Below are 8,491 nucleotides of genomic sequence, written 5' to 3'. Positions count from 1 at the left end.
CAACTCCCCCACTTGCAGGACACCACCCCTGTTTAAACAAAAAAGGGGAGTTGTAGAGGGCCGAGCTCTGGACTGTGGCCCCCTGGTGAGCCTGGGGATGCCTGGGGGAGAACCCTCCTTCGGGTGCTGGGAACGCCCCTTCCAGAGCTGAGCTCTGCCTCCAGGGTGGAACATGGGAGGAGCTACGGCAGGGTATATAAGGGGGAACATGGGGAGGTTGGGAGGACTGGGGTAAGCAATAAAGTGCAGTAAGCAGCTCCTCGAGTGCACTGTTTGGTCATTCCCCTCCCCCACGGGAGGGGGCTAGAACTGTTGGAAGACCGGTAAAGCAGTGGGAGAGGTAAGCTCCAGGCAACAGTTCAGGGCAGGCCCCAAGCAATTTATGTTTTTATTTTATGTTTATTTAATTAAACATTAAACAATTAATCTGGTTTGGGGCTATTCTAGGATGTGTGGTAAGATGAATATTTAACTCTTCTGGACTAGCTGATTGTTGAAGATGGGCCTAACTTAAATGTTCAGTATTCCTCTGGTAGATAACAAACTTGTTCATAGACTATAAACTCCTTGAGAGCAAGGATTATCTTTTACCTTTCTTTTTTGTGTCCCCAATACTTAGAACAGTGTCTCATACATGATGATGATGATGATCAGTCATTTCAGTTGTGTCCGGCTCTTAGTGACCCTGTTTGTGATTTTCTTGGCAAAGATACTAGAGTGGTTTTCCATTTTCTTCTCTAGTTTTTCTATAGATGTGAAATTGATGCAAATAGGATCAAGCGACTTGTCTAGGGTCACGCAGACAGTAAGTGGTATTTGGGGCTATTTTCAATATGGGGAAATGATTCTTCCTGACTCCAGGCTGAGTGCCTTATTTGCTATGCCACTTAGCTGTCTTGTCTGATACATAGAAAATGCTTAATAAATACTTGTTTATGGATTTAATGTTCGGTTCCACTTTCTGACCTCTTTGAGATACCATGATCATTCCTTGACTTGCCCTCCCAATTCCCTTATTATAATCAGTACCACCTAGCCACAAAGAGCCTAGCACAATTTGGGAAAAAGAGAATATTCTCATTTAGCATTTTATTTGTTGAATTTTTATATAAGTATAAAATATAAAATTAATTTTCTAGGTTCTTTGATGAAACTCAGGAGAAATAAATCCTTTTAAGATCTGTGAGAAATAAAATAATCTCTTTTATGAAATACAGATTTAAAAATAATAGTCATAATTATATTGATAATATATTGATAACAACACTAAAATGTTGTTAAAAGATCAATTCACTTTTAAACAATTTAAACGTATAAAAAATTATTTCTTTGCAAAAGTTCTGGGAGTTTATACACTTGAAAATTTTGTACCTACAGTGAACATATTGTAAATTTCCAATTTCTGTCTATCCCATCTTATTACTAACTGGTCCTAGACACGTAAGACAATAGAGATAGTTGTATCCAAACAAGACTGAAATGATAATAATGTTTGTCATCATAAATAAGCTAAAAAACTTGAAGTACATGATAATATGACCAATGTATTTACATTCTAACAGTAGAATATATTTATGATTTAAATCAATAGCATGAGAAGTGTTTTAAAGTCTCAGATTCCTAGGTTGTAAGATTTAAGACATCTTCAGAGGATTGATATGGGTGATTTTATCATAGTAACTTCAGTATTTAGTAGAGAAATATATTTGATGGTGTTGTCAAAACAATATTCCTATATTTCTGCCATCAATCTTCATATCATTCATGAAAATAAGGGGAAAATATCACTGTATTTGTGAAATTAAAATTTATTAACAAGCTATTATGAATCACTCCATTATGAAATAAGAATATCCCATATCTGAGGTACTCATGACTGATAAATTCTTTTTTTCCCACCAGTTCTATAGTTAAACACATGAGAGATGTGAAAACCTGAAGCAACCCTTAGATTAGTTAAACGACAACTCCTACAGAGCCACTATTGAATGTCCTCAGGGATATGGCCATCGTGAAGAGCTCTTAGGTTCTTCCCATAAGAGAATGCAACCCTAAGACAATGGCAATGTTTAATTAAATAGCCTTTCTTGAATAGTACCACTCAAAGAGAAGGAGGACAAATAAAAAAAAATGACACCCTCATCACATGAAGTTCCCACTTCTCTATCATTGTATATTCACCCAATTGACTAAATCCCCACAGTAAAATTATAGATATCCAAATATTTGTAAGGACAAGAATTATGATTTTATTTTAAAAGGGGGTGGGGATAACAGCACAGCTCCCAAATTACATTTCTTTTGCTGCAGATTGTGATGTGTTAGGCAGTATATCTTTGTTATTGATGTTTTTTAAAAATAAACTACGTTAAGCGCTGCAAGAACTCAAAACTCAGTAATATCTGCTCAATAATTTGTAGAATCCAGTGCTAAGATAAAGTTCCCTTCCAGAAGATGTTGTGGATTTTTTTTTTGCTTAGTTTTAAATTTTAACTCTGATTTTAAAGGATTCATTGGAATTGACCCTGTAATTTTTAACTCCTTGTATCCTGTTCCTTTACCTGGCAGGCTCATAAAAACACTAATCTGTTGGTATAATGAAAACATATACAGGTATAACCACTTGCAGGAAATATTGAAGGAAAAGGTTAAGTAAGATGAATAAATAGATTAACAAAGGTTAAAAAAGTTAAATCTTGCCTTACAAAGTTGAAAGTTGATGAAAAGCACAATTAAAGCTTGAAATAAGAAAAACAAAACATTCTTGGCAACTAAAGATAGCTAAAAAGAGGAATGATTTTTTTTGGTTATCTTTGGCCTTACAACTTTATCTTAATTACTGGTGCTTTTTATGTCAGAGAACTAGGTGGTGAATCAGGTCAAAAAGATTTAGAATTATTGAGACATAGCTTGCTTATAAACAAAATTAAGTTCTGATTGTGTTGAATAAAATTATAAAAGAAAAGGATTAAAATGATTTGTTCATTTTTCTATAATTTATATTAATAAAGTGTAACAATATTCAGAGATCAGATTTCTTTATATATTTAAATCTTTGATATTTTTGGCATTTTGTTTCCATATGCAGTCCATTACTACTATATAGAGCAGTTTTTACGTTCCTTCTAATTTCTTTTTAATTGTCCATTTCTTTTCACAAACATTTCATTGAGGGATCATAGATTTTTTGGGGGGAATCTTCATTAGATTTTAATTATGTAGATAACAATCTCTTGATTTTCTTCCTTACTATATGAAAACTTGAAGAATAAAAAGTTCTACCCATACATGTCCTTAATGGAGCTGTTAATTCCACTTCTCAAAAGTAAACCAGGGAATATACTGTTTGGCATTTTTGTTTATTCACTGTATGCTTTTCCATTGCTCACTGCTTCAGTTGAAATGTTAACTGTTCTACAATAAGTATTTTATCATTGATTTGTACCCATGTAGTTTTTCTGGAGAATACTGGTATTAAAGAAATTACCATTTGCTTCAACAACAATAATGCCTAGCATTTATTTAGTAATTTTAGTTTTTAATATTCTTTAAGGATTTTAACAAGAACAAGTCATGTGGGAATGTCCCAAGATGATGTAATGCAGGCCAACTCCTAGCTCTCCCAATGTTACCCTTCAAACAACTTTAAAATGATACCTCAAATAAAATGATAAAGCAAGAGAGACCACAAAAGGTAAGAGGGAGATATTTATTCAGCCCAAGGCAACTTAGGAGGTTAGCAGGAGCAATCTATAAGGCTAGAGTGGCCACAGACATGTAGTACCAGTTATGGACTTGGAAGTAGCATGGCAGTACCAGTAGCAGAAGCTTTGGGAACTCTGGTCCCAGAGAGGATAAGAGGTTTGGGTAATTTGTTAGAAAAAAATATATCAAGTCAGACTCCTCCACCCTCCACTGGTTGTAGCTCCTCTGTCCCCAGCTTTTGTGTCACTTTATACTAGTTGGCTCAGCATAGGTCCTCTAGCTAGGCAAGAGGAGGCTAAACAGAGGTGAAGTTGGGGAGAAAGTATTGTAGCCATCAAATTCTGATCATGTTGAACATCTCCATGGGATCTACCTTTGTCCATGGCTTTTTAGAGAATATTCAGTACAAAAGTTGTACTGAAGGTACAAAGGTAGCTTTGTATTTAATAAGATTTTGTCTTCTTGGAGAAACACTCTCAGAGTAAAGCTGGAAATATCTTGTCTTTAAATTCCTTCTCTTTCTTTCTTATTTTGTTGCATTTTAGAGGAACACCAAGAAACCATGGACAACTTTAAGCAATGATGAACTTCAGTTTCTCTGATGAAGACTTTACTTCTGAGCATGTTCTGGACCAGAAAACTGATATTTGTTCTGTTGATAATAAAGATGTCTTCCATGTTGCTGACCTTGGTGACACTCTGAAAAAAAACATGTGAAAAGGTACAATCATTTCCTTGAGTAACTCCTTTTTATGGTGTTAAAATTAAATACAGCTGAACTGTAGTGAAGACTTGCTTCCATAAGAGCTGGATTTGCTTGTACTAGCAAGACCAAAGTACAATTTGTACAGTCTTGAGGTGTCTCCCGAAAGAATAATCTATGCAAATGAGTGTCACAAATTAGGTATGTTGCCAATAAATGGAGTACAAATGATGACTTTTGATAGTGAAGTAAAGATAATGAAAGTTGTTAGCACTCATCCAAAGGGAAAGTTGGTTTAGAGGATTGTCACCAAAGCTGCCTGTCATCTAAATGTTAATTTTGGTGCCATTCTCAAAATTAACAGGCTATTCCTTAAGTGAGCAAAGGAACTGAATATTGATGTTATTGGAGTAAATTTCCGTGTAGGAAGTGGTTGTATTGATCCAGAAACATTTGCCCAGCAGTTTCTGATGCTTGATGTGTCTTTGATATATGGGTGGAGTTGGTTTCAACATTTATCTTCTGGATATTGGTGTTGACTTTCCTGGTTCTGAAGATATAAACCTTAAGTTTGAAGAGATTTCAACTGTGATCAAACCAGCATTAGACTAGTATTTTCCATCAGTCTCTAGTGAGAATTATAGGTGAACCAGGCAGAGACTATGTTGCATCAGCTTTCTCACTTGCAGTTAATATCATTGCCAAAACATTTATATTAAAGGAAGAGACAGGTTCTGATGATGAAGATGAGGTAAATTACCAAATTTTCATGCACTATGGAAATGATAGTATATATGGATTTTTTCCCTTGAATCCTGTTTTATCATGTGCATATTAAACCTATTCTGAATAAGAGACCCAAACCAGAGGGGAAGTATTAATCTTCAAGTGTGTAGGGAACAACATGTGATGACTTTGATCAAATTGTCGATTCTACTGATTCCTCAAAAATACACGTGGGAGATCAGACGTTATTTGAAAAATGGACTCTTATACTGTTGCTACTGCTTCTAATTTCAGTGAATTTCAGAAGTCCACTATCTATATTGTGTGATGCCTGGGTCTGCATGGCAATGCATGCAACAAATCAAAAAATGAGATTTTCTGGCACAAGTAGAGGATCAGGATATCAACACTTTGCCACTATTTTGTGCTTGGGAAAGTGGAATAGAACATCACTCAGCATCTTGTACTTTATCTAGTATTAATGTATAGATGCTCTTTGTAGCCATTACTTGCAAGTTTAACTTAAATTGAAGCATTTTGGGGGAACTACTAACTTAATTCCTGCTTGATTTTTTTAATGTTTGAAGAATAGTGTTGGCACAAATGCAGCAATATGAAAGACTGAGAGATGTGTCATACTTACTTCTGTTCCTATGGAAACTATTCAAATATTTGTTTTAGGTAGATTTTTATTCATTTTTCTAAAATTCTTCTAGAGATTGCCCCCTCAGCAGCTAAGCAAGCATCTCTAGATTGTATAATGGTAGAAAAGGATTGAGGTTAGTATTATGATCTGTTTTAAAAAATATATATATACACAAAACATATATGCATACATACACATATATATGTATGTGTGTATATGTATGTATGTGTGTATGCATATATGTGTGTTTGCGTGTATGTGTATTTGAAGAGATTGTAGGGTGCAGGGGATCCTTTGTTGGCACTGGGTATCACTGATGCTGATTGACAACTCTATTATCCATAAGCAGTTCTGGGTCACTGATTCAAGGCAGAGAGGATTGCTTGTGTGCAAACAAAAGGAAGCAGGTGTTATGATGACTGCTCAAGGACCTGGAGGAACTCTATCACTTATTGCTACAGAGTAGTAGAGGTCCTTCCTGGGTAAAGATCAGAGTACATACCAGAAGAACAGCAATCACCACATACCAGAAGAACAGCAATCACCCTTTTCCGAGGGTCACACAATGTTGGGAGCACCAAAAATGTTTAGATTCCCAAAATTCATTCTACAAACAGCAGCATGAAAAAGTCTAAAACTTCACTTCCTCAATGGCAAGAAAAAAGAGGCCCTGTTTACCAGAAAATTTAAACTGAAGACAAAGCCTGGAAAAATGAGCAAAAAGAAACATATTGATTATCAAAAGCTACTGTGCTAGCAAGGAAGTCCAAGACATAAACTTAGAAGAAGAATTAATGTGAACACAGCTACAAGCAAGGCCTCAAAGAAAAATAAATGATAATTTGAGTCAAGGTCAACAAGAATTGATGGAATTAAGACACAAGAGTGGTAGAGTAAAATTGGGAAAAGTACACCAGTTGTGCATGAAAAGAGGAAAATTGGGAAATGTACACAAGAGTCATGCATGAAAATTATGTAGAGAAAAGAGACAGCAAAAAAATCCCAAAGGGGGAAAGATAAGACATTAAAAACTGATTTTGCCTAATGGTAAAAGACAAATTAAAAATTCACCGAAGAAAAGAAATACTTTAAAAGCAAAACAGGCAAAATGGAAAAGGATATACAAAATTTCACTAAACAAAAGAACTCCTTACAAAGCAGAACTGGAAAAATGGAAAAAAAAGAAAAGAGTTACAAAACTGACTGAAGAAATTAATGCCTAAAAGATAGAATTTGTAAGTAGAAGCTAATGACTCCATGTAACATCAAGAAATAATGAAACAAAGTCAAAAAAATAAAAAAAATCAAGGAAAATATTAAATATCTAATTGTAAAAGACCATTGAAAATTGATTGAGCAGAGATAATTCAAAAATTATTGGATTACCTAGAAGCTGTGATTAAAGGATTAAAGTTCTAGATATCAATTTTTTTTTTGCATTTAACTGTATTTTATTTTTTCTAATTACATGCAAATATCCACATTACTCATGTTGTGAAAGAGGAATCAGAACAAAAAGGAAAAACCACAGGAAAGAAAATACAAAGGGCAAAAAATTGTTAAATACTTTACCTTATTCTGCATTCAGACTCCATACTTGTTTATATGTGAGCAGCATTTTCCATCATGAGTCTTTTGGAATTATCTTGGATCACTGTGTTGCTAAAAGCTCTCAATTGTTTAGCCATTCCCCAATTGGGCATCCCCTCAACGTCCAGTTCTTGACAATCACAAAGATGGCTGCTATCAATATTTTTGTACATGTGGATCCTTTTACCATTTGTATGATCTCTTTGGAATATAGCCCTAGAAGCAATATTCTGGGTCAGAGGGTATGCACATTTTTATAGCTCTTTCAGCAAAATTCCAAATTGCACTTCAAAATCAGCTCATAGCTCCACCAATAAAGTGTTCCAACTTTCCCACGTCTTCTCCAACATTTCTCATTTTCTTGTTTTGTCATGTTAGCCAATCTAATAGGTAGGATCTCATACTTCAGAGTTGTTTTGACTTGCATCTCTCTAATCAATAGTGATTTAGAACATTTTTTTTATATGACTATAGATAGTTTTAGTTTATTCCTCTGTAAACTGTTCTTATCCTTTCATCATTTATCATTTGGAGAGTGACTCAAGCCATCCCAATATATTTTAGAAATGAGGGGAGAGTGGATCAATGGAAACAGTGGGAATTTCCAGAACTCTTAGAGGAGGAAGAGGGTCTGTTGATAAGAAAACTCCAAAAGGCTCTTGATGGAAAATACTGTTCATACCCAGAGAAAGAGCTACAGAGTCTGAATGTAGATTGAAGCATACTATTTGATCTCTCTCTTTTTTGTGTTGCCTTGTTTGTTCTTTCTTGTGGTTCACTTCATTCATTCCTTATAGTTTTTCTTTACAGCATGACTAATGTGAAAATATATTTAATATGAATTTACGTAGAACCTGTATCAGATTGCATGCCATCTTGGGGAGTAGGCAAGGGAGGGATGGGGAGAAAATTTGAAACTCAAAAGCTTGTGTAACAGAATGTTATAAACTAAAAATAACTAATTTTTTTTAAAAGGAAAACACCCTAACAAATGAGGTCTGCATCAGAGACACGGGTGGTAAAATCTTTCGAACTTTTCTGTTTCTCTCCTAATCTTGGTTCCATTGACTTCGTGTGAAAACTTTTCAATTGAAAGTAATCAAAACTGTCCGCTTTGTTTT

At 34.8% G+C, this 8,491-nt stretch overlaps 1 pseudogene; it reads left to right on the top strand.

The window, feature by feature from the left end:
* Positions 1 to 3,059: 3,059 nt before the first annotated feature.
* On the top strand, positions 3,060 to 8,229 carry LOC140509493 (ornithine decarboxylase pseudogene; annotated as a pseudogene).
* Positions 8,230 to 8,491: the final 262 nt, after the last annotated feature.

The sequence above is a fragment of the Notamacropus eugenii genome, chromosome 6 (genome assembly GCF_028372415.1).
Source record: "Notamacropus eugenii isolate mMacEug1 chromosome 6, mMacEug1.pri_v2, whole genome shotgun sequence".
Lineage (NCBI taxonomy): Eukaryota > Metazoa > Chordata > Mammalia > Diprotodontia > Macropodidae > Notamacropus > Notamacropus eugenii.
The sequence above is the reverse complement of the archived record's forward strand: the minus strand, read 5'-3'. Positions and strand labels throughout refer to the sequence as shown.